Source organism: Sminthopsis crassicaudata, chromosome 2 (genome assembly GCF_048593235.1).
Source record: "Sminthopsis crassicaudata isolate SCR6 chromosome 2, ASM4859323v1, whole genome shotgun sequence".
Lineage (NCBI taxonomy): Eukaryota > Metazoa > Chordata > Mammalia > Dasyuromorphia > Dasyuridae > Sminthopsis > Sminthopsis crassicaudata.
In genome coordinates, this window is record NC_133618.1 from 416536151 (window position 1) to 416562039 (window position 25889).

The window sequence follows — 25889 nt, forward strand, 5'->3', positions numbered from 1 at the left end:
CTGTCTTTGAATGCATGGGATGACTTCTCCAGGCTCTCTTGCCAAGCTTCCCTTTCCTTTTCCCATTTCTCTTCCAGCTCTCTTGTGAGAGCCTTTTTGATTTCCTCTATGAGGTTCTTTTGTATTGAGGAGCAGCTTATATCCCTCCCAGGGGATACATCTGGGGACAGTCTGTTCCTAGTCTCCTCAGCATTTGAAGTCTGCTCCCTCTTGGATTAGTGAGCTGGAAAAGGTAAACAACTCCAAGGAAAACAGGATTAGTGAGCTGGAAAAAGAAATCAGCTCTCTAAAAAATAAAATGGATAAAATGGAAAAAAATTCCATAGAAGATAAAAACTCAATTGGACAATTACAAAGAGATATAAAAAAAGTGAGTGAAGAAAATACATCATTGAAAATTAGACTGGAACAAGTAGAAATGAATGACTCAAGGAGAAACCAAGAGGGAGTCAAGCAAAACCAGAGAAATGAAACAATTGAAAAGACTGTCAAGTACCTTACCAGAAAGACAACAGACCTGGAAAACAGATCCAGGAGAGACAATTTGAGAATAATCGGACTCCCTGAAAAATGGGAGGAAAAAAAGAGCTTGGACACCATTTTCAAGGAAATTATCAAAGAGAACTGCCCAGACGTTTTGGAAACAGAGGGTAAAATAGACATTGAAAAAATTCATCGATCACCTACTGAAAGGGACCCTAAAATCAAAACGCCAAAAATATAGTGGCCAAGTTCAAGAACCATCAGACAAAGGAAAAGATATTGGAAGCTGCTAGAAAAAAACAATTCAGATATAGAGGATCCACAATAAGGATAACACAGGATCTAGCAGCGTCCACATTAAAAGAACGCAGGGCCTGGAACATGATATTCTGAAAGGCTAAGGAACTTGGTATGCAGCCAAGAATAACTTACCCAGCAAGAATGAGCATCGTTTTCCAGGGAAGAAGATGGACATTTAACGAAATAAATGAATTCCATCTATTTTTGATGAAAAAACCAGACCTACATAAAAGGTTTGATCTTCAAATACAGAACTCAAGAGACTTCTAAAAAAGGTAAAAAGAAATCTTGAGAACTATACTTCTGTCAAAAAAATATGTAAAGAATATATGTACAATTTGTCTTAGAAACTAGAGGTGGAAAGGAGATTATATCATAAAAAAAGTATAAAGTGGTGGTACTACATCTCATGAAGAGGCAAAGGTAACCTATTATATCTGAGAGAAAGAAAGGAGGGAGATGAACATAGCGTGTATCAATAGACATATTCGATTTATGGTGAAACTTCTTCCACTTCATTGAAAAGTGAAAGGGAAGGAGTAAGCTAAGGGGAAGGGAATACAGTAATTTCGAGGAAAAGGGGTAAAACAAGGGGAGGATCTTTAAGGTGGGGGAGGGATCCTAAAAAGGGAGGGCTGTGAAAAGCAAGTGCTGTTTACCAGTTTAATACTGGATAGGAGGGTAAAAGGGAAGGAAAGGGGAAAAGCATAACCAGGGGTTAATAGGATGGCAAGCAATATAGAATTAGTCCTTCTAACCATAAATGTGAATGGGGCAAACTGCCTCATAAAGAGGAAGCAGTTAGCAGACTGGATTAAAAGTCAGAATCCTACTATATGTTGTTTACAGGAAACACACCTGAAACAGGATGAGACATTCAAACTAAAAGTAAAAGGGTGGAGCAGAATCTATTATGCTTCAGGCAAAACCAAAAAAGCAGGAGTAGCCATCCTCATCTCAGATCAAGCAAAAACAAAAATTGATCTAATTAAAAGAGATAAGGAAGGGCATTATATCCTGCTAAAGGGAAGCATCAATAGTGAAGCAGTATCAATATTAAACATGTATGCACCAAGTGGTGCAGCATCTAAATTCTTAAAAGAGAAATTAAGAGAGCTGCAAGAGGAAATAGATAGCAAAACTATAATAGCAGGAGATCTCAACCTTGCACTCTCAGAATTAGATAAATCAAACCACAAAATAAATAAGAAAGAAGTCAAAGAGGTAAATAGAATACTAGAAAAGTTTGATATGATAGATCTTTGGCGAAAGCTAAATGGAGACAGAAAGGAATATACTTTCTTCTCAGCAGTTCATGGAACCTATACAAAAATTGATCATATACTAGGGCATAAAAACCTCAAAATCAAATGCAGTAAGGCAGAAATAGTAAATGCATCCTTTTCAGACCATAATGCAATCAAAATAACATTTAATAAAAAGCCCGGGGAAAATAGACCAAAAAATAATTGGAAACTAAATAATCTTATACTAAAGAATGATTGGGTAAAACAGCAAATCATAGACATAATTAATAACTTCACCCAAGAAAATGACAATAATGAGACATCATACCAAAATGTGTGGGATACAGCCAAAGCAGTAATTAGGGGAAGTTTTATATCTCTACAGGCCTACTTGCATAAAATAGAGAAAGAGAGGGCCAACGAATTGGGTTTACAACTAAAATTGCTAGAAAAGGAACAAATTAAAAACCCCCAGACAAACACAAAACTTGAAATTCAAAAAATAAAAGGTGAGATTAATAAAACTGAAAGTAAAAAAACTATTGAATTAATTAATAAAACTAAGAGTTGGTTTTATGAAAAAACCAACAAAATAGACAAACCCTTAGTAAACCTGATTAAAAAAAGGAAAGAGAAAAAGCAAATTGATAGTCTTGAAAATGAAAAGGGTGAACTCACCACTAATGAAGAGGAAATTAGAACAATAGTTAGGAGCTACTTTGCTCAACTTTATGCCGATAAATTCGATAACTTAAATGAAATGGAAGAATACCTTCAAAAATATAGCTTGCCCAGATTAACAGAGGAAGAATTAAGTAGTCTAAATAGTCCCATTGATCTTCATATAATCTTGATGTTGCCACGTACAATGATGGCCTGGTTCTACTCATTTCACTTAGCATCAGTTCATGTAAGTCTCTCCAAGCCTGTCTAAAATCATCTTCCTGATCATTTCTTACAAAGTAATAATATTCCAAAACATTCATATACCATAACTTATTCAATCATTCTCCAAATGATGGGCAAACATTGTTTCCAGTTTCTTGCCACCACAAAAACATTTTTGCTCATATGGGCCCTTTTCCCTCCTTTAAGATTTCTTTGGGATAGGAGCTCAGTAGAAACACTACTGGATCAAAGAGTATTCACAGTTTGATAGCCCTTTGGGCATAGTTCCAAATTACTCTCCAAAATGTTTGGATCCATTCACAGTTTCACCAATATTGTTTTAGTGTTCAGTTTTATCACATCCCACATCCCCTACAACATCCATCATTATATTTTTCTGTCATCTCAGCCAATTTCAGAAGTGGATAGTGGTGTCACAGAGTTGTCTTAATCTGCATTTCTCTGATCAATAATGATTATATTGCATCTTGTCATATGATTAGAAATGATTTTAATTTCTTTATCTGAAAACTGTTTTTTCATATCTTCTGACCATTTATCAATTAGAGAATGGCTTGATATCTCATAAATTTGGGCCAATTCTCTATATATTTTAGAAATGAGGCTTTTATAAGAACACTTAAATGTAAAACGTTTCCAAATTTATTGCTTCCCTTCTAATCTTGTCTGCATTAGTTTTGATTGTACAAAAATATTTAACTTAACTTAACAAAATCAAAATTATCTATTTGGTGTTCAATTATGAATTCCAGTTCTTCTTTGGAAACATATTCCTTCCTTGTCCATTTTCTAAAAGATAAACTACCTTATGTATCACCTCCTACTGAACTTTGTTGGTAATATACACAAATGCTCATGATTTCTGTGACTTTATTTTGTATCCTGCCACTTTGCTAAAGTTGTGAATTGTTTCTGAAAGCTTTTTAGTTAATTCTCTCGAGTTTTCTAAGTATAACATCATATCATCTGCAACAAATAATAATTTGGTTTCATCATGACCTACTCTAATTCCTTTAATCTCTTTTTCTTCTCTTATTGCTAAAACTAACATTTCTAATACAATATTCAATAGTAATGGTGATAGTGGGCAACTTTGTTTCACTCATGATTTTGTATCCCCATTACAGATTATGCTTGCTGATGTTATTAAATAGATGCTACTGATCATTTTAAGGAAAAGATCATTTATTCCTGTACTCTCTAGCATTTTAAATAGGAATGGGAGTTGGATTTCATCAGATTTTTTTTTTCTGCAACTATTGAGATTGTCATGTGATTTTTGTTAGCTTGACTATGATATAATCAATTATGCTAATAGTTTTTCAAATATTGAACCAGCCCTGCATTCCTAGTATAAAACTTCCTTCATCATTTCTGTAATCTCTTTGATAATATTTTATTTAAGATTTTTGTATCAATATTTATTAGGGAGATTGGTCTATAATTTCTTTCTCTGCTTTCCCCCTACCTGGTTTAGTTATCAGTACTATGTCTATGACATAAAAAGAATTTAGTAGGACTCCTTTTTTTCCTATTTTTTCAAATAGTTTATATAGAATTGGAATTAATTGTTCTTTAAATATTTGGTAGAACTGACATGTAAATAAATCTGGCCCTAGATATTTTTTTCTTAGGGAGTTGATTAATAGCTTGTTCTATTTCTTTTTCTAAAAAGGACTATTTAAATAATGTATTTCCTTTTCTATTAACCTGGGCAATCTATATTTTTATAGATATTCTGCCATTTCACTTTGACTATCAGATTTATTGACATATAGCTGGGCAAAAAAAAATTATAATTATTACTCTAATTTCCTTTTCCTTGTGGGAAAGATTTTCCTGTTCATTTTTGAGACTAACAATTTGATTTTCTTCTTTCCTTTTTCTAATCACATTAATTAAAAGTTTATCAACATTTTTTTTACAAAACCAACTCTTAGCTTTATTTATTGATTCAATAGTTGTTTTTTTTTTTAATTTTAAATTGTATTAATCTCTCTTTTTCAGAATTTCAAATTTGGTATCTAATTGATGATTTTATATTTGTTCTTTTTATATCTTTTTGAGTTGTAAACCCAATTTATTGACCTACTCTTTCTCTATTTTATGCAAGTTAATATTTAGAGATATAAATTTTACTTTAATAACTGTTTTGGATGCATTTCACAAATTTTGGTATGTTGTTTTATTATCGGCATTCTCTTGGATGTAGTTATTTGTCCTTATGATTTGATATGTTACCTATTCTTTCTTTAGGATTATATTATTTAGTTTCCAATTATTTTTTGCTTTATTTTCTCCTGGCTTGTTATTGTATGTTATTTTATTGCATCATGATCTAAAAAAAAATGCATTTACTATTTTTGCCTGCCTGCATTTGATTTTGAGTTTTTCATGACCTAACATATGGTCAGTTTTGGTATAGGTTCCATGGACTGCTGAGAACAAAATAAAGTTCTTTTGGTTTCCATTCAATTTTCTCCAAAGAGTTATCATACTTAGCTTTTATAACATTCTGTTTACCTCCTTATCTTCTTTCTTATTTATTTTTTGTTTTATTTTATCTAGTTCTGAGATAGCAAGGTTGAGATACCTCACTACTATAGTTTTGTTGAATATTTTTTCTTTCATATCTCAACTTCTCTTCTAGGAATTTGGATGTACCACTTGTTGCATATATGTTTAGTATTGATATTGATACATTATCTATGGTGCCCTTTAGTAAAATGTAGTTTCCTTTCTTATTTCTAGATATCCTATAGAAGGATCTCTTAGATCTATACTGGCTTTTACTTTGTCTGAGATCAGGATTCCTATCCTTGCTTTATTTACTTTGACTGAAACATAATAGATTCTGCTCCAGTCTTTTACCTTTACTTGTTTTAAATGTATTTTTTATAAACAACATATTTTAGGATTCTGGCTTTTAATCCCAGGTTACTATCTACTTCCACTTTATGGGGGAGTTCATCCCATTCACATTCACAATTAAAATAACTAATTTTGCATTTCCTGCCATCTTATTTACCCTTATTATGCTTTTCTCTTTCCTTTCCCCCTTCCCTCCTGCTCTGTATTTTGCTTCTATTGACCACTTCCCTCAAATAACCGCCTTCCTTTAGAACTCCTCCAAATTTCTTATACCTTTCCCTTATTACTTCTGTTTACCTTTCCATTATCCTTCTTTCTTTTCCCCTTTCCCCTCCCACTTTCCTATAAAGTGAGACAAGTTTCTGTCTGAAATCAAGTATGTTTGATATTCTCTCTTTTACCTAAATATGATTAGAGTAAGATTTCACAATGCTAATCTCCCTCCTGTCTTTTCCTTACTTATAATAAATCCTCTTTATCAGTCTGTAAAATGTAATTTCCCTTATTTTACCTCCTTTTCCCTTTTTTCCCTCAATATCCTTCCCACCTTAAGTTTCTTTTTCATATCATCATAATAAAATCAAATCATACCCATATTCTCTACATATACCCATAACAGAAATAAAGTTCTCAAGTGTTCTTTTATTATCTTTTTATGCTTCTCTTAATTTCTGTGTTTGGAGATGAGTTTCTTTTTGTTCAGTTCTGGTCTTTTCATCAGAAACAAATGAAATTCACCTATATCAATGAAGTTTCATCTTCTTCCTTGAAAGATAATGCTAATTTTAACTGGATAGCTTGTTTTTGGTTGTAATTTGTAATCCAATGGTTTTGTTTTGTAGCATTTTGTTTTGTTTTGTTTGGCCATTTGGAATATCAAGTTCCAAGCCCTTATTCTCTTTAGGTGGAAGTTCTAGGTCTTGGGTAACCCTGATTGTGGCTCCTTGGTATTTAAATTGTTTCTTTTTGGCTGCTTGCAATATCTTTTCCTTGGTTCGATAGTTCTGAAATTTTGCCACAATATTCTTTGGAGTTTTAATTTTAGAGTCTCTTTCCTTTAGGAACCTCAGGATTTAGGTTTATAATTCTCTCCCTACATAAAAGCTGTCTATGATGAAAGTTCTTTGATTTTTTTTACTCGGTTTTTAAGGGTTGAAGTCTGCTCTTAATGCAAAGGAGTGACAACTCCTTTAGTTTGCACTGGGGCACTTCTGCTGAATGGCTTCAGATGCTGGGTAATTGTGGCCAGGTCTTGTCTTTTTCTGGGGTTCAGCAGCTTACAATTTGCTTTTCATAGCAAATCTGCCAAACCACCTACTTGCAACCAGGATAGAGTTGCCTAATAGGCTCATGGAAGATTCCCTTTTGCAGGAATCCTAACCCTCTGGCTCCTAGCCCTAGCTCCTTGCCACAGTTTCTCTTTGCTGCTGTCTGGGCTCTGCAGAATGTTCCCCTGCCCGCTTGAAAGAGATGTGTTCTGAAGTTCCACCAAGGTATCTTCTTCTGGAAATGTGTTATACTACAAATATTTGTGGGTTCTGTGACTCCAAAACCAGTTTAAAGGCTTAATCTATTGTTGGTTTGAGAGAAGGTCAGAGGAAGTCAAACAAAGTTGTGTCTCCTCTCCAACCATCTTGGCGCTGTCCCTCCCAGCAATTTTGTTTTTAATAACTCTGAATAACCATGTTATTTTGATTATTTTAAATACCAAAATTAACTAAGGACTCTAAATGCATCTGGATTAAGAACTGGTAAATATGAATCCATATAGAATGATTTCACACACACATACATATATATATAATATACATGTATAAATGCATGTATGTATATATATATATATAGTGAGATTGATACAGATATATACATAGAAATATATTTACATGTATATGTATAGATATAATTCTATGTGTGTTTCTTTACATTTGGTTAATGAATCCATCTTTAAGTTAAGGGGAGGGAAGGGGAAAATATTGTTGTATTATAACATTATTTACTCAAAAGTAAAATCAAGTTGTACATAATAATTAATGAGTTTCACCTGCAATTTTTTTTTTCCTATTCTACTTTGTCATGGAAATACTTGTTTTCCTAATTAAGTTCAGAAAACAAATTCATAAAAATAAAACCAATAATTGAAACTTATAAACTAATGCCTCCGTTGAATGAAATAAGAAAAGACACAGAATCTTTTTATTTTAGATTATTAAAAAGATATTACTTGAGATAACTATAGTAGATTAGAATAGGATCTCCTCTTTCAAATGCAGATAACCTGTATTATGAACAAAGACAACATAAAAATGAAAATGTTGAAAAGTTAAAAAGATAAGTTGAAGTAAAAATAGAAAAATGTGGGTGTTTGACTATGTTAAGAACCTAAATAATTTGATATGTCAACTAGTAAAAAGAATAGAATAATCGCAATATTTGTGATTTCATCAAAATATGGAATTCTTAGGTCAGGAAAGTATTATTAAAACAGGTTAGTATATATAGTATTCCAGTTGTTTCTTCAAAACTCATACAAGAACTTTTACAAAGAAATCAAACTTTGTCTTTTTTTTTGTACATAAGAAACACTGCATTATATAAAATTAGAATATCCTTTACAAAAATGGTTGATACTATCAGATTGAAAAGGTATTAACTTAACTAATGATCCTTTAAATGGATATGTAAAATATAGTTTTGCAACATGCACAGAGAGACATCATTCATTACTGCACAAACCACTGGCATGTAGAAATCAGAAAATCATTAGCCTTGATAGAAATAATTTAATATAACAGGGAAGAGAACACATTATTTAGAGCATTTAAATGACAATTGATGCGGCCAATGGTGAAATACAGAAAAATGACGGTGATATAGGACATGAAAAATTCTGCATAGTATTAATGCATACAAAGAAACTGGAATGCTTGCTCATTATACAATATACTTAGATGGTGAGAATAACTTTGCCAAAATTATTTTGGCTGTAGCTTTAATTTTCATAATGTTTATCATTCTGAAAGTTTAAATTTGTCAGAAAATTAAAATATGTTCTTAAGTAGTAAATATATCATATGTTTTATCACCATTATCATCTTTCAGTGAGTTAGGAACTTAATGAAAGGAAAAACTAGAGTTCAGTAGTCCACAAAATAGTGGCAGGTTGTGCTTCTTAATCATTCCCAGCTCAATTACAAGCCCTTGCTATTATTCTCTAGAAAAAAAAAAATAGAGTAGGAAAGTATTTAGACATATATCATTGTAAGTATTGTTGAAGATAATTATTAAAGCCACAGCTAAATGTTTATATCTCTTGAGTGTGGATTAATAAAATCTTGCAGAATAAACTACCATAATATTAATATTTGCTAAGTATTTAGACTGCAGGTTACAGAGGAAAAGAAAAAAACTCAAATGTCACAATCAAATCCAACTTATCACAAAGTTTTCAATTCAAAGATGAAAGGAACATACCACTATAATTTCATGTAATGCAGGTTTCACTTGGAGCACATCGATTACTTTACTTAACATTAATTGATATTAATTAATTTTTCAATTGATAAATGGACAAAAGGATATGAAAACACAATTTTAGATGAAAAAATTAAAGGCATTTCTAGACATATAGAAAAAATGCTATAAATCACTATTGATCAGAAAAATGCAAATTAAAACAACTCTGAGGTACCACTTCACACCTCTTAGATTGATTAAGATGAGAGGAAAAGAAAATGAAGAATTTTGCAGGGGGTGTGGGAAAACTGGGACACTAATTGTGGGTGGAGTTATGAAATGATCTAGTCATTCTGGAGAGCAATTTGGAACTATGTCCAAAAGCTATAAAACTATGCATGACATTGGATCAAACAGTATCTCTACTTGATCTATATCCCAATGAGACCATAAAAGAGTGAAAATGATCCACATATTCAAAAATGTCTGTAACAGCTTTTTTTTTTTTTTTTGTACTGGAAAAAACTAGAAATTGAGGGGATGCCCATTAGTTGGGGAATGGCTGGATAAATTATGGTATATGAATATAAGGGAATGTTATTTTTCTATAAATTTATGAGCAGTCTAACTTCAGAAAAGATCAGAAATATATATGTGAACTGATGCTATTGAGCATAACTAAGAAAATAATATGGACATTAAAAAGAAGATTATGTAATGATCAACAGCGATGGATTTAGCTTTTTTTTTTTTTTTTTTTTGATAATGAGGTGTCCCAAGCAATGCCAATTGACTTGTAATGGCATCCACCTCCAGAGAGAGAATTACGAAAACTGAATATGGATCAAAGCATAATATATTTACTCTAAAAATAAGAACTAGACTAGGAATTAACTTTGAGAGGTCTATGTACTCATCAATCGACAATCATTCTAATTTCTTCAAACTTGATAGATGCTATGCTAGGCATTGAATATGTTAAGACAATAACAAACAAAATAATCCCTGTCCTTAAGGAGCTTACATTCTGTTAGATGAAAACACATAGGAAAATGTAAGCAGTAACAAACAAGAAAAAAATGTGAGCTGAATAAAGTTATCTACTAAGAAAGTATGAATTGTAATGTTCAGGCTAGCTTCCTTGGTCTTAGGAGAGTCACCATGAGGATAGTCAGGGATAAAGTCTGGAGTCTTTATTCTTAAGTCAGGAGTCTGGAGTCTGAGCTGGAGTCACTCTCTCCCTCTCCCTCTCTTTCTCTCTCTTTCTCTCTCTCTCTCTCTCTCTCTCTCTCTCTCTCTCTCTCTCTCTCTCTCTCTCTCTCTCTCTCTGTCTTTCTCTAAGTATATATGAACTACAGAACCACTGTCTCATCAATCACACTGAGTAAACACCCTGCTATAAGTATCCTTGTTTCAAGTATATTTTTCCAGAGTTCCAGCCCTCTACAACTAACCACTAGGATAGCAATAAAATTCTGATGATTAAGGTGTGGCTATGATCCAACTTTTGCGTGAATTTAAATCATCAATGTGGTTGGTATATAACTGCGTCTGAACCACAATATTCCCAACTTTGGACAAAATGTATAAAATATATATTTAAAAATATAACTATTCTCCAAATGATAAATCATCAATGGATATGATTAAACAACTTTCAGGTAAAGAACTTAAAGTTATTTCTCATCATTTGGCTAAATTACTATTGATTAAAGGAATGCAAATTAGGACATTCTGAGGTGCCATCTCACACCTCTCAGATTGGCTAAGATAACAAAAAAAACAAAACAAAACATAAAGATACATATTGGAGTGGATGTGGGAAAACTGGAATACTAAGGCAAATTATGAACTGATCAAACCATTCTGGTGAGCAATTTCAAGTTCAAGGGGTTATAAAACTCTACATACCTTTTGATCCAGCAGTCTCTCTACTGGATCTGTATTCCAAAGAGATCATAATCGAGGAAAAAGTACCCACGAGCACAAAAATGTTTGTAGGAACCTTTTTTGTAGTGGCAAGGAAGTGGAAATTGAGTGGATGTTCATTAGTTGGGGAATGGCTAAATTAGTTGGTATATGAATGTAATGAAATATTACTGTCCTTTAAGAAAAATCTGGAAACCCTACCTGAACCAATGCTGAATGAAGTGAGCAGAACCAAGAGAACATTGCACATAGTAACAAAATTATGTGATGATCAATTGTGATAGACTTGGTTCTTCTCAAAAAATACAGTGATTCAAGGAAATTCCAATAGATTTGGGATGAAAAATGTCATCTGCATCCAAAGAGAGAAGTATGGAGACAAGAGGAGATTAAAGCATAGTATTTTCCCATTTTTGTTTTTTGTTGGTTTGTTTGTTTGTTTTTGTTTTTCTTTCTTGTAGTTTGTTCCCTTTGGGTATGATTTTTTTTTTTGCACAACATGATAAACATGGAAATATATTTAAAAGAATTGAATGTTTTTACCTTATTTAAGGTTCCTTTCTGTTTTAAGGGAGAGTAGGTTAAGGTAGGGAGGAAGAAAAAATTTGGAATGCAAAATCTTACACAAATAAATGTTGAAAACTATCTGTATATATATTTGGAAAAATAAGATACTATTGAAAAGGGGAAAAGATAATGCTTTCAAAAGAAACTCCCTAATCTTGTAGGTCAAGACTACAAATGTTTTCTGCATGATTTAATTATAATTTTGCAGAGATGATTTATCTTTGAAATAGGTTTTATTCTAGTGTTCACAATTGGATAATCCTCTTTATCCTGAAATTATGCTAAACTGAGTTTGAGCTAAAACTGTTATTCAATCATATCCAACTCTTCATAACCAGTTTTCTTGGCAAAGACAAAAAAATTAAATTTGCATTTCTTTATCCAGCTGATTTTATGGATGAGGCAAATGTCTTGCTAAAGGCCATACAGGTCGTTAAGTATCTAAGATCAGATTTAACTCAGATTTTCCTGACTCCAAATCAGATATCTTATCTACTATGCTACCCATCTGCCTCCTTAAGATAAAATGACACCATAATATTAAAATTATCCTGTTATTCTATGATTACTCAATTTTGTTCAGTATTAGAGCTTATGAATATGACTTAGATCATGTTGTTGATATATATATTTTTTTCCATTTCAGGCCTGATTACTCATAATCTTTACTGAGAAATGGCTCTTGATTTATACATTTAAAACCATTTTTATAAATAATATCAGATCTTACCCTTTCTCCCCTTTTTCTTTTTTTTCTTTCTAACTGCATTCATTTTGCACATATAGATATTTTTACATTTTATGTAATCAAAATTATTAATTCAACCTTCAATAATAATTTTTTATCCCTTTGTGAGGTAAGAATTCTCCCTCTTGCTATAGCTTAGGGAGGAAATATTGGTAATTTTTGTGTTCTTCATTTAAAATGAATCTTTTATATTTGTCTTGTACATATTTGGAGTATATTGTTTTATATTGACTATAATACTGTAAGGTCAGTACAATATTATAAATTATGCTGTCTTTCATTTCTATGAGACCCATTCTAATTTTTCTAGCAATTTATATTTTCAAAATAAGGTCCTAACTATTTCAATAGTTTCAATCATGGGTTAAACTGTATGGTGTCTTAAAAAGAACATCAATCTCAAACCACTAGACCCTGGTTCCATCTACTGGACTATGTGATCCTAGCAAAAATGGACAAAACACTCTCAATCTCAGTTTCATCAGCTGTAAAATATAGTTGTGACTGGAATAGATTCTCTCTAATGTATCATCCAGTTCTCATATTAGATAATGTCATCATTCTACACAGTTCCATTATAACCCTAATAAATAAATTTCAGGAACTAAAAATACTCTGGTGCTAAATTTAATTCATAGAGTTCTGGGATTCAAATCCCTACTTTATTTCCAAACAGATCATAAAATTATTCTTAACTTAATACTTAATGTAAACATTAAATTTTTATTACTTAAAACCAATAATTGATAAAATAGGTCCTAAACAAAGTGCTGACATATGCTCAGTTTATTTAGCAATAAGGTATGCAATTTATAAATGTTCATATATACAAACAGTATCAATTTATTTTAATCTTTACTATTTAATGACATGATACCATATTTAATAATTTAGGTCTTATTCATTTGTACTTTTAAATAAATAATTTTACCTTATATTGATCTACATCCATTTCTTCCATTATTTTTCCTAGAACTATAAAACATTTTATTTTATTCTATGTCACATGACCTGTAATTTAAGTTATATCGCCATTTTAATAATTTTGCTATGTTCTGATCACTAATGATATAATATTCATCTTCTTTTATTCATTACAAGTGTGGTGTCAGGGAAAAAAATACTACCTCTGAAAGCAGGAAAATATTTCAAATTAATGTTCAAACACTTAGTAACTCTGTGACTTCAGCAAGTCTTTTAACTTTTGCCTTAGTTTTCTCATCTGTGAAATGTGGATAATAATAGCAACTACTTCCAAAAGTTATGAAAATTGACTAAGATAATAATTATAAAGCATTTACCAGAATGTCTCGCATATATTAAGTGTACAAAGTTATCTGTTATTGGTATTAGTTTTAGTATTATTATATTTAGAGAGATGTCCCTTTTTTGTACTTAATATTTTTTGAAATTACATGTAGAAAGTTTTCAACATTCATTTTTATGAGATTTTGAGTACAAAATGTTTCTCCCTCCCTCCAATCAGAACAAAATGAAGAAATGGAAAGAAAAGGCAAACAACACAAAACAAAAACACAAGGAATAAAATGAAAATAGTACACTTCAATCTGCATTCAGAACCTATAGTTCTTTTTCTCTCTGAATGTGCATAGCATTTTCTATTTCAATTTATTTTTGAATTATTTTGGATGATTATTGTAGAGCTAAGGCTATAATAATTGATCATCATATAATGTTGCTTTTTTGTGTACAATATTTTATTGGTTCTGCTCACTTTACTCGAAAACAGTTCATATAAATCCTGTTTTTTTCTGAAATCTTTTGGCTTATCACTACTTATAGCATGATGTATATTCCAGCACATTTATATATTACACACTGTTCAGCCATTCCACAATCAATGGGTATCACTTAAATTTCTAATTCTTTGCCAAAACAAAAAGAGCTGCTATAATTTCTTCTACATGTGGCTTCTTTTCTATTTTTACAATCTCTTTGGAATATAGATATATTTATGGTATTGCTAGTAAAAATGTATGCAGTTTTTTATCCCATTGTGCATTGATCCAAGTTAAAAAAAATAGGAATGAGTCCTGTATTTTGTCAAAAGCTTTTTAAATATCTCTTCATGTAATATATTTCTGTTACATTTATTATTGATATGGTCAATTATACAGATAGTCTTCCTATTATAGAACTAGCCCTGCATGGCTAGTATAAATCCCACCTTTTCATAATGTATTATTCCTGTCACAAATTGTTATTTTCTCTTTAAAATAGTATTGTATTTAAAGTTTTTGCCTCAGTATTCATTAGGGAAATTTATTTATTATTTCTTTCTCTTTTTGTCTCTTCCTGATTTAGTTATCAGCATGATATTTGTGTCATACAAATAATTTGGTAGGACTCCATCTTTAACTTTTTTTTTCCACTAATTCTTTAATAATATTGAAATTAGTTTTTTTTAATGTTTAGTAGAATTGACTTGTAAATCCATCTGTTCCAGAAAATTTTTCCACGTCAGTTTCATTCATGACTTATTAAATTTCTTTTTCTAAAATGTTATTACATAAGCATTTTACTATAATACTGGTTTTGTAGGTAAATTCTTTTTTTTTAAATTAATTTTAAACTTGTAAAAATTTTTGACAGTACATATGCATGAGTAATTTTTTTAATAAAATTATCACTTATATTCATTTTTCCAAATTTAGCCCTCCCTCCCTCCACTCCCGCCCCTACATGACTGGCAATCCCAATACATTTTACATGTTTTACAGTATAACCTAGATACAATACACGTGTGTAAATACCATTTTCTTGTTGCACAATAAGTATTGGATTCTGAAAGTATAAGTAATTTGGGTAGATAGACAGTAGTGCTAACAGTTTACATTCAATTCCCAGTGTTCCTTCTCTGGGTGTAGTTGTTTCTGTCCATTACTGATCAACTGGAAGTGAGTTAGATCTTTATTTTGAAGATATCCACTTCCATCAGAATGCATCCCCATACAGTATTGTTGTTGAAGTGTATAGTGATCTTCTGGTTCTGCTAATTTCACTCAGCATCAGTTCATATAAGTCTCTCTAAACCTTTCTGAATGCATCCTGTTGGTCATTTCTTACAGAGCAATAATATTCCATAACCTTCATATTCCATAATTTACACAACCATTCTCCAATTGATGAGCATCCATTCATTTTCCAATTTCTAGCCACTATGAAAAGAGCTGCCACAAACATTTTGGCATATACAGCTTCCTTTCTGCTCTTTAGTATTTTGGGGGGATATGAGCCAAGTAGTAGCACTGCTGGATCAAAGGGTATGCACAGTTTGATAACTTTTTGGGCATAGTTCCAAATTGCTATCCAGAATGGCCTAATTCATTCACAACTCAACCAACAATGCATTAGTGTCCCAGTTTTCCCACATCTCCTCCAACATTCATCATTATTTGTTCCTGTAATCTTAGCCAATCTGACAGGTGTGTAGTGGTATCCCAAAGTTGTCTTAATTGGCATTTTTCTGATCAATAGTGATTTGGAACACTATTTCAATTTCATCATCTGAGAATTGTCTGTTCATATCCATTGACCATTTATCAATTGTACAATGGTTTGATTTCTTATAAATAAGAGTCAGTTCTCTATATCTTTTGGAAATGAGACCTTTATCTGAACCTTTAACTGGAAAAATAATTTCCCAATTTGTTACTTCCCTTCTAATCTTGTTTGCATTAGTATTGTTTGTATAGAAAATTTTAGTTTGATGTAAACAAAATCTGTTTTGGGATCAATAATGATCTCTTGTTCTCCTCTGGTCATAAATTCCTTCATCCTCCACAGGTCTGAGAGGTAGACTATCCTCTGTTCCTCTAATCTATTTATGATCTCATTATTTATGACTAAATCATGGACCCATTTTGATCTTATCTTGGTATATGGTGTGAAGTGTGGATCCATATCTAATTTCTGCCATACTAATTTCCAGTTTTCTCAACAGTTTTTTTCAAATAATGAATTTTTATCCCAAATGTTGGTATCTTTGGGTTTGTCAAACATTAGATTGCTATAGTTGTACCTTTTTTTTGTTCTTTGTACCTAATCTGTTCCACTGATTAACTGGTCTATTTCTTAGCTAATACCAAATGGTTCTGGTGACTGCTGCTATATAATATAGCTTTAGATCAGGTACACCTAGACCACCTTCATCTGACTTTTTTTTTCATTAATTCCCTTGAAATTCTCAACCTGTTATTTTTCCATATGAATTTTGTTGTTATTTTTTCTAGGTCATTCTTGGGAGTCTGATTGGTATAACATTAAATAAATAGATTAGTTTGGGGAGTATTGTCATCTTTATTATATTCATTCGGCCTATCCAAGAGCACTGAATGTCTTTCTAATTATTTAAATCTGACTTTATTTTTGTGGCAAGTGTTTTGTGATTTTGCTCAACTTTCCTTTGGTAGATGGATTCCCAAATATTTTATACTCTCAACATTTGTTTGGAATGGAATTTCTCTTTGTATCTCTTGCTGTTACACCTTGTTGGTGATGTATAAAAATGCTGAGGATTTATGTACATTTATTTTTATCCAGCAACATTGCTAAAGTTGTGAATTATTTCTAATAACTTTTTATTATTAGTTCTAATTATTATTATTTTATTATTATTGTATCATATTATTACTATATTATTATATTATTATTATTATATTTTTATTATTTCTCTGGGGTTTTCTAAGTATACCATCATATCATCTGCAAAGTGTGACAGTTTGATTTCCTCATTACCCACTCGTATTCCTTTAATCTCTTTCTCCACTCTTATTGTTGAGGCTAGCATTTCTAATACAATATTGAATAGTAATGGTGATAGTGGGCAAACTTTTTTCACTCCTGATCTTACTGAGAAAGGTTGCAGTTTATCTCCATTACATATTATGCATACTGACGGTCTTAAATATATGCTCCTGACTATTCTAAGGAATAGTCCATTTATTGCTATATTCTCAAGTATTTTTAGTAGGAATGGATATTAGATTTTATCAAATGCTTTTTCTGCAGCTATTGAAATGATCATATGGTTTTTATTAATTTGATTATTAATATGGTCGATTATACTAATAGTTTTCCTAATATTAAACCAGTCCTGCATTCCTGGTATAAATCCTACTTGATCATAGTGTATTATCCAGGGAATGATTTTCTGAAGTCTTTTTGCTAATATCTTATTTAAGATTTTAGCATCAATATTCATTAAGGAAATTGGTCTATAATTTTCTTTCTCAGTTTTCGATCTACCTGGTTTAGGTATCAATACCATGTCTGTGTTAAAAAAGGAGTTTGGTAGGACTCCTTCATCCCCTATTTTATTCAAATAATTTATATAACATTGGAGCTAATTGTTCTTTAAATGTTTGGTAGAATTCACATATAAATCCATCTGGTCCTAGGGATTTTTTCCTGGGGAGTTGATTAATAGCTTGTTCTATTTCTTTTTCTGAAATAACACTATTTAAACAGTTTACCTCCTCCTCTATTAATCTAGGAAGCGTATATTTTTGGAGGTAGTCATCCATTTCCCTTAAGTTATCAAATTAATTGGCATAAAGTTGGGCAAAGTAACTCCTTATTATTTCTCTAATTCCCTCTTCATTGGTGGAAAGATCCCCCTTTTCATTTGTAAGACTAACAATTTGATTTTACTCTTTCATTTTTCTGATCAGATTTACCAAAGGTTTTTCTATTTTATTGGCTTTTTCATAAAACCAACTCTTGGTTTTATGTATTAATTCAAAAGTTTTTTTTACTTTCAATATTATTGATTTCTCCTTTTAATTTTTGTATTTCAAGTTTCATTTTTGGTTGGGGGTTTTTAATTTGGTCTTTTTCTAGCTCTTTAAGTTGCAGGCCCAATTCATTAATCTCTTTCTCTATTTTGTTCAAATAAGCCTCTAAAGATATGAAATTTCCTATTATTACCACTTTAGCTGCATCCCACAGATTTTAGTATGATTTCTCATCATTGTCATTATCTTGGGTGAAATTATTAATTGTTTCTATAATTTGCTGTTTCACCCAGTCATTCTTTAAAATGAGATTATTCAGTTTCTAATTACATTTTGGTCTATTTACCCCTAACTTCTTATTGAATGCAGTTTTTATTGCATTGTGATCTGAGAAGAAGGCATTTATTATTTCTGCCTTCCTGCATTTAATTTTGAGATCTTTATGTCCCATATGGTCAGTTTTTGTATAGGTTCCATGAACTGCTGAGAAGAAAGTATACTCCTTTCTATCACCATTCAGTTTTCTCCAAAGGTCTATCATACCTAGTTTTTCGAATGTTCTATTTACCTCTTTAATTTCTTTCTTATTTGTTTTGTGGTTTGATTTATCTAATTCTGAGAGTGCAATGTTGAGATCTCCCACTGTTATAGTTTTGCTGTCTATTTCTTCTTGAAAGTCTCTTAACTTTTCCTTTAGGAAGTTAGATACTAAACATATATGTTTAGTATTAATATGGCTTCATTGTCTATGCTACCTTTTAGCGGGATATAGTTTCCTTCCTTATCTCTTTTAATTAGATCAATTTCTGCTTTTGCTTGATATGAGATAAGGATGGCAACCCCTGCTTTTTTGGCTTTACCTGAAGCATAATAAATTTTGCTCCAACCTTGTACCTTTACTCTGTATGTATCTCCTTGCTTTAAGTGTGTTTCCTGTAAACAACATATTGTTCTGACTTTTTATTCAGTCTGCTATCCACCTCTGTTTAATGGGAGAGTTCATCCCATTCACATTTACAACTAAAGTTACTGATTCTGTATTTCCTGCCATCATATTATCCCCAGATTATGCTTTTTTAAAATCCCTTAACCCCCCCCAAACCCCTTCCCCAATATTTAATTTATAGGCCCCAATTGTGATGCACAGCCTTCCATTTTTAGTAGCCCTCCCCCATCCTTTTAAGTTACTTCCCCTTTCTTGTTCCCTTCCCTCATTCCCCTTTTCTTTTTCCCTTTTCCTCTCCCCCCTTTTAACGAGGTGAATGAGAATTCTCTGAAAAACAAATATGTCAGTTATTTACTCTTTGAGCCTACTCTGATGAGAGTAAGATTCACACAATGTTTGCCCCCTCTCTCTAAATTCCCTCAGATATGGTAGATTTTCTATGCCTCTTCCTGGGATGTAGTTTCCCTCTTTTTATCTCTCCTTCCCCTTTTTCTGATACTATCCCCTTCCCTTTACTACTTCCCTTTTTTATATTATATCAGTTAAAGCAAATTATCCATGCTGACTTTCTGTATATCCACAACAGAGATACAGTTCTCAACAGTTCTTTTTACCTTTTTCTGCTTCTCTTCAGTTTTGTGGATATAGGTCAAATTTTTTGTTTAAGTCTGGTTTTTTTCCTTACAAACAAATGTAATTTCTCTGTTTCATTAAATGACCATCTTCTTCCATGAAAGAAAATGCTAAAGTTAGCTGGGTAGTTTATTCTTGGTTGCAATCCTTGTTCTTTTGCCTTTCGGAATATCAGGTTCCAGGCCCTTCGATCCTTTAATGTGGAGGCAGCCAGATCTTAAGTGAACCTTATTGTGGCACCTTGATACTTGAATTGTTTTTTCCTTGCTGCTTGCAATATTTTTACCCTTAGTTTGGTAATTCTGCACCTTATCCACAATGTTCTATAGAGTTCTTTTTTTAGGGTCTTTTTCAGAAGGTGTTTGATGAATTATTTCAATGCCTATTTTCCCTTCTGTTTCTATTATCTCTGGACAGTTCTCTTTGATGTTTTTTTACTGTAAAATCGAATCTATGCTCTTTTTTTTTATCATATTTTTTTGGGAAGTCCAATGATCCTCAGATTATCTCTCCTAGATCTATTTTCCAGGTCTATAGATTTTTCCAGTAAGTATTTGATGTTATTCTCCAGCTTTTCATTTTTTGTTGTTGTTGTTGTTGTTTTTGTTTTGTTTTGTTTGACTGATTCTTGGTTTCTCAATGAATCATTCATTTCTATTTGTTCAGTCCTAATTTTTAATGAGTTATTTTCTTCATTCACATTTTTTAGTTCTTTTTGTATATGCCCAATTGAGTTTTTAAATGAATTATTTTGCTCCGTTGAATTTTTTTCCATTTCACTAATTTTTTTTAGTGAGTTATTTTCTTTTTCCAATTCAGAAATCCTACTTTCCTGTGATTTTTTAACCTTTTCTAATTCACAAATTTTGTTTCCCTGCACCTCCTATGAATTCTTTATTTTTTCCAATTCAAATTTCAGGACATTGTTATTCTCTATCATAGCTTCTCTTTCCTTTCCCCATTTTTCTTCAAACTCTTTTAACTTTTTTAATAGTCTCTTCTATGAGAGAGTTATGTGATGGGGGCAGTTATCATTCCCCTTTAGGGTGTTATCTGGAGACTGTCTGTTGTTAGCTTCCTCTGGGTTGGATACCCGCTCTCTCTCTGTGTAGAAGGTGTCAATCATTCTCTTCAGCTTCTTACTCATTGTTAAAAATCTGTTGGGGTTTGCCCTTGGGGTAAGAAGTTTATTTATTTATCAGCTTCCTCCCAGACCAGAGGTGGAATGCAACAACTCTGTGCCTGAGCTAAGGTAGAGCTCTGGGTAAGAGTTCCCTTCCACCCTCCCCGGAAATGCCTCAGAGGTGGTTAGCAGGGCTGCACTGTGAGGGGTGCCCAGTGAAGGACCCTGCTGTGTGGCCTAGCAACTGCCCTGAGGTTTAAGGTTGAACAGTGAAAGCGTCACAAACCACAGCCAAGCCTCCTGTGGGGCCGTGGATATCAGCAGCTAATGTGAAAAGCCCCTGTGTTCAAACTGTAAGTGTCTACCCAGAAACCATAGTCCCTACTTCAAAGGTTCCACTTCTTTGGGAATTCCACTGCTGCTAGAATTCCACTGCCTCAGGCTGAGCCCTGTACTATGTGGATTAGAGGCTGCCTCTGGCTGTGTCCTGGATCTTCAGGTTCTCAACTACCCCAAGGAGAAGCCCTGGGCAGCAGAAGATGTTTGCACAGCAATGCCGAGATCTATTAGGTCACTTCCAGATTAGGTGGATTTAGGATCTGGCTTTATATTTTAAAGTGGCTTGATTTCTCTTCTGAACTGCTGTTTTATAAATAGAGAAGAGCTAACAGCCTGCGTCAGATTCCTCTATCTCAGTGGCTTCTCTGATCCCAGAGTTCTCCCCAGCCCGATCAGCACAGTGTGGTAGCACCTAACCCTGTCTGTGCTGGTCTTTTTTTTTTTTTTTTCCTCCCCTCAGTACCAACCTTTCCTGTTGAAATTCCAGATTCTCTTCAGCTGGTAAGGTGTGCTTCTAATCCTTGTGGTTTTTATCAGTCCAACATTATATTTGAGGCTGATTTAACTAATTGGTGTTGAGGGAAGAAAGGAGCTTACAAATTCACGTGTATCTTCTCTGCCATCTTGGCTCAGCCCTCCAGTAAATTCTGTATACTTTATTCATTTTATGGATGTGATTTCTACATGTTTTCTTCTGTTTTTGTCTTTTTATATGTATATGTATGTGAATGTCTGTGTTTTACAATGGTGTGCAAATTAATTGAAGCTAGTAATTTTGATAGGGTTTAATTTTCTGAAACAGAGTAAAGCCAATAAAGAGAGTAGCATTGGGGGGTCACAAGACTGGACATCATCATTCAAAAAATATAAATGACAATGTGTTCAAATATATTAGAACCAGAGATGAAAGTAAAGATTTAATGAATAAAATTATACTCTCCTAAAAAGAATTCCCAAAGGAAAAGTCCTAGAAATATTAAAATTTGTCAAAAAGTTATCAAACTATGCATACCCTTTGATCAGCAATGTTACCACTAGGCTTATATCCCAAAGAGATATTAAAGAAGGGAAAGGGACCTGTATGTGCAAAAATGTTTGTGGCAGATCCTTTTTGTAGTAGCAAGAAACTGGAAATTGAATGGCTGTCCATCAATTAGGGAATGGCCTAGTAAATTGCAATATATGAATGTTATGGAATATTATTGCTCTGTAAGAAATGACCAACAGGATGAATACAGAGAGGCATGGTGAGACTTGAATGAACTGATGCTGAGTGAGATAAGCAGAACCAGGAGATCATTATACACTTCAAGAACAATACTATGAGGATCAGTTCTGATGGAGGTGTCTATCCTCAACAATGAGAGGATCCAAATCAGTTCCAACTGATCAGTAATGAACAGAAGCAGCTACACCCAGCAAAAGAACACTGGGAAATGAGCATTTATACTCTTTCTGTTATTGTTTGCTTGTGTTTTTGTTTTTCTTCCCAGGTCATTTTTACCTTCTTCCTAAATCTGATTTTTCTTGTGCAGCAAGATAACTGTATAAATGTGTGTGTGTGTGTGTGTGTGTGTGTGTGTGTGTATAATTTAACATATACTTTAACACATTTAACATGTATGGTACTACCTGCCATCTAGGGATGGAGTGGAGGGAAGGAGGGGAAAAGTTGTAACAGAAGTTTTTGCAAAGGTTCATGTTGAAAAATTACCCATGTATATGTTTTGCCAATAAAAAGCTATAATAAAAAAATTAAAAGAAATATCAAATTTTGAAATGATCAGAATCTGAAGCTTCCTTGTCAAAGAAAAAAACACTACAAGTATCCAAAATAAATAAAAACAAAGAACAACAAAAATAGCAACTATACTACTAGTAAAGTATAGAAAGAAATCATATGACCTCTTTTGCTATGAATGAGAAGAGTACTCAAATTATCATATTCTGAAAGGCAAAAAAAGGTGGCTTTACAGCCATGAATACAATATCAAATGATTATCTTTGGTTAGGGAAAAGGAAAAAAAATAATTTTTAATGGATTACAAACTTTCATGTTACCGTCAAAAAAACAAAAACAAAAACAAACAAAAAAAAAAACAATTCAGAAATATTTGGTATAATCCTTTCGTTTTAGGAATAAGAAATTAATCCCAGAGAGAAAAAAACAATTTAAATAAAAAGCTATAAATTGATTTTACCAAATATTTAAATGTTCAGTCTTTTCAGCCTAATTACAAAGATATAAAGGAATTAATAGGAATACATAATAGCATTACTGCTATGTTTACTTTGTTTTCTCGTACTCATTCTTTACAATGGAACTTAGAAATTAACTTGATGTCATGAGCTTTGTTGATGAATTTTCTTGTAAAATAAACTAAAGTCTAGGTGGTTATGTTTTGTTAAAACATAGGAGAAACAACTAGTTTTCTGCAAAAATAATCAAAAATATTTAGGATGAGATATTGAATTTTACAGATAACATTTTGATGAGTCAATTAGATCATACTTTACATACCAAATAACATTTTATTAATTTGCTTTAATTGTACACTTTAGTTGCCAGCCTTTGGCTGGCAAATTCATTAAATTACAGAAAAAAAATTCAAGAATTACAGGGGCAGATATGTTAAATTATTATACTAAAATTACTTCAATGCTTATTTTTTTAATTTGATAAATTCCATAAATAATATTTAGAAAGTACTTCTAGTTTTATCCCCATTTATACTTGAAACATACATTTGAAAAAGCACTTGTCTAAGTTTATAAATATAAAAATGTAAATTTTATACAAAACATAAATATAAAACAATTTTGTAAATATAAACATCACTTTATGAATATAAAATTTGTTCTTAATATTTCATTGTATTGATGTATATTACAAAAATAGTGCTTAATGTGAAGTCAAAGACTACAGTAAAAATCCTGCCTCAGAAACTGCCTGAGCTGTGTGATGATCAGAAAATTCCTAACTCTCTTTTAACAGTAGTTTTCTTGTTTGTTAAACATAGAGAACAGTACCACCTACCATATAAGGTTACTGTAAGGATCAAATTAGAATAAGACGTGTAAAACAATTATGAAACCTAAAATTCTTTACAAATATTAGTTATTTTATTGTGATTCTTCTGGATTTGCAAGATAAATGTTGAGAATAAAAGTAAATAAGTATTATAAAACATTATCTTCTCACTTATTCTATTCAATTGAATTGCCAATCCCCTCAAAAGAAAAAAAAAATTCTAGGAAAAATGGTGAATTATTAAAGATTTTACTATTTTAGAAAGTAAGATAGAAAAATTTAATGTCATTCTAAATCAGGAACAACTTTTGATTTTCTTAGAATAGATATTTATTTTCTAAATTTCTTTCAACTATTCCTAAGAGTTTCATACACATTCTAATAAATGAAGGAAACGATAAAGAACTAACTGTACATTAGTATAGACAAGATCATCATTTTATGGGGGAACAAAAATGAGGAATGGTTAAATAATTTTAGATTAATATCCATATTCATATATGTATGTGTCACACTCAAAAATGTATTTGTTAAATTAATCATATTTACTCAAGGCACTAACAGATTTTTATACCTATTCAAATTCCTATTCATTTCTCAAGGTCACCTAAAACAAGAGTTTGATTTTTTCTATATGTTTATTTGTGTGTTCTTACAGAAAGGATATGTATAAGTATTATTTTATTGTTATGTTCATCTTTCATTTACTTATTTATAAATATACATTGCTTTATGAATCATGTTGGGAGAGGTTTGTGTTTTTTTTGTTTGTTTGTTTTTTTCCCTGGATGGCATTTGCTATCCAAAGTCTGTTGGAATTGCCTTGCATCACCGAGCCATTTGAGAATACTCACATCTTTCATAATTATTGAACTCTAATTTCTCTAATCAAGAATGATTTAGAACACTTTCATATGACTAAAGATGGTTTAAATTTCATCATCTGAAAATTATTCATAATCTTTGACTATTTATCAATTGGGAAATGACTTGTATTCTTATAAATTTGACACTATTCTTTATATATGTTAGAAATGAGAACTTTGTCAGAAATACTGGCTACAGATATAGTGTTTGATAGACCCAAAGATACCAACATTTGGGATAAAAATTCATTATTTGAAAAAAACTGTTGGGAAAACTGGAAATTAGTATGGCAGAAATTAGATATGGATCCACACTTAAAACCAAATACCAAGATAAGATCAAAATGGGTCCATTTTAGGCATAAAGAATGAGACCATAAATAGATTAGAGGAACAGAGGATAGTCTACCTCTTAGATCTGTAGAGGAGGAAGGAATTTATGACCAGAGGAGAACGAGAGATCATTATTGATCACAAAATAGATTTTGATTACATCAAACTAAAAATTTTCTGTACAAACAATACTAATGCAAACAAGATTAGAAGGGAAGTAACAAATTGGGAAAGCATTTTTACAGTTAAAGGTTGTGATAAAGGCCTCATTTCCAAATTATATAGAGAACTGACCCTAATTTATAAGAAATCAAACCATTTTACAATTGATAAATGGTCAAAGGATATGAACAGA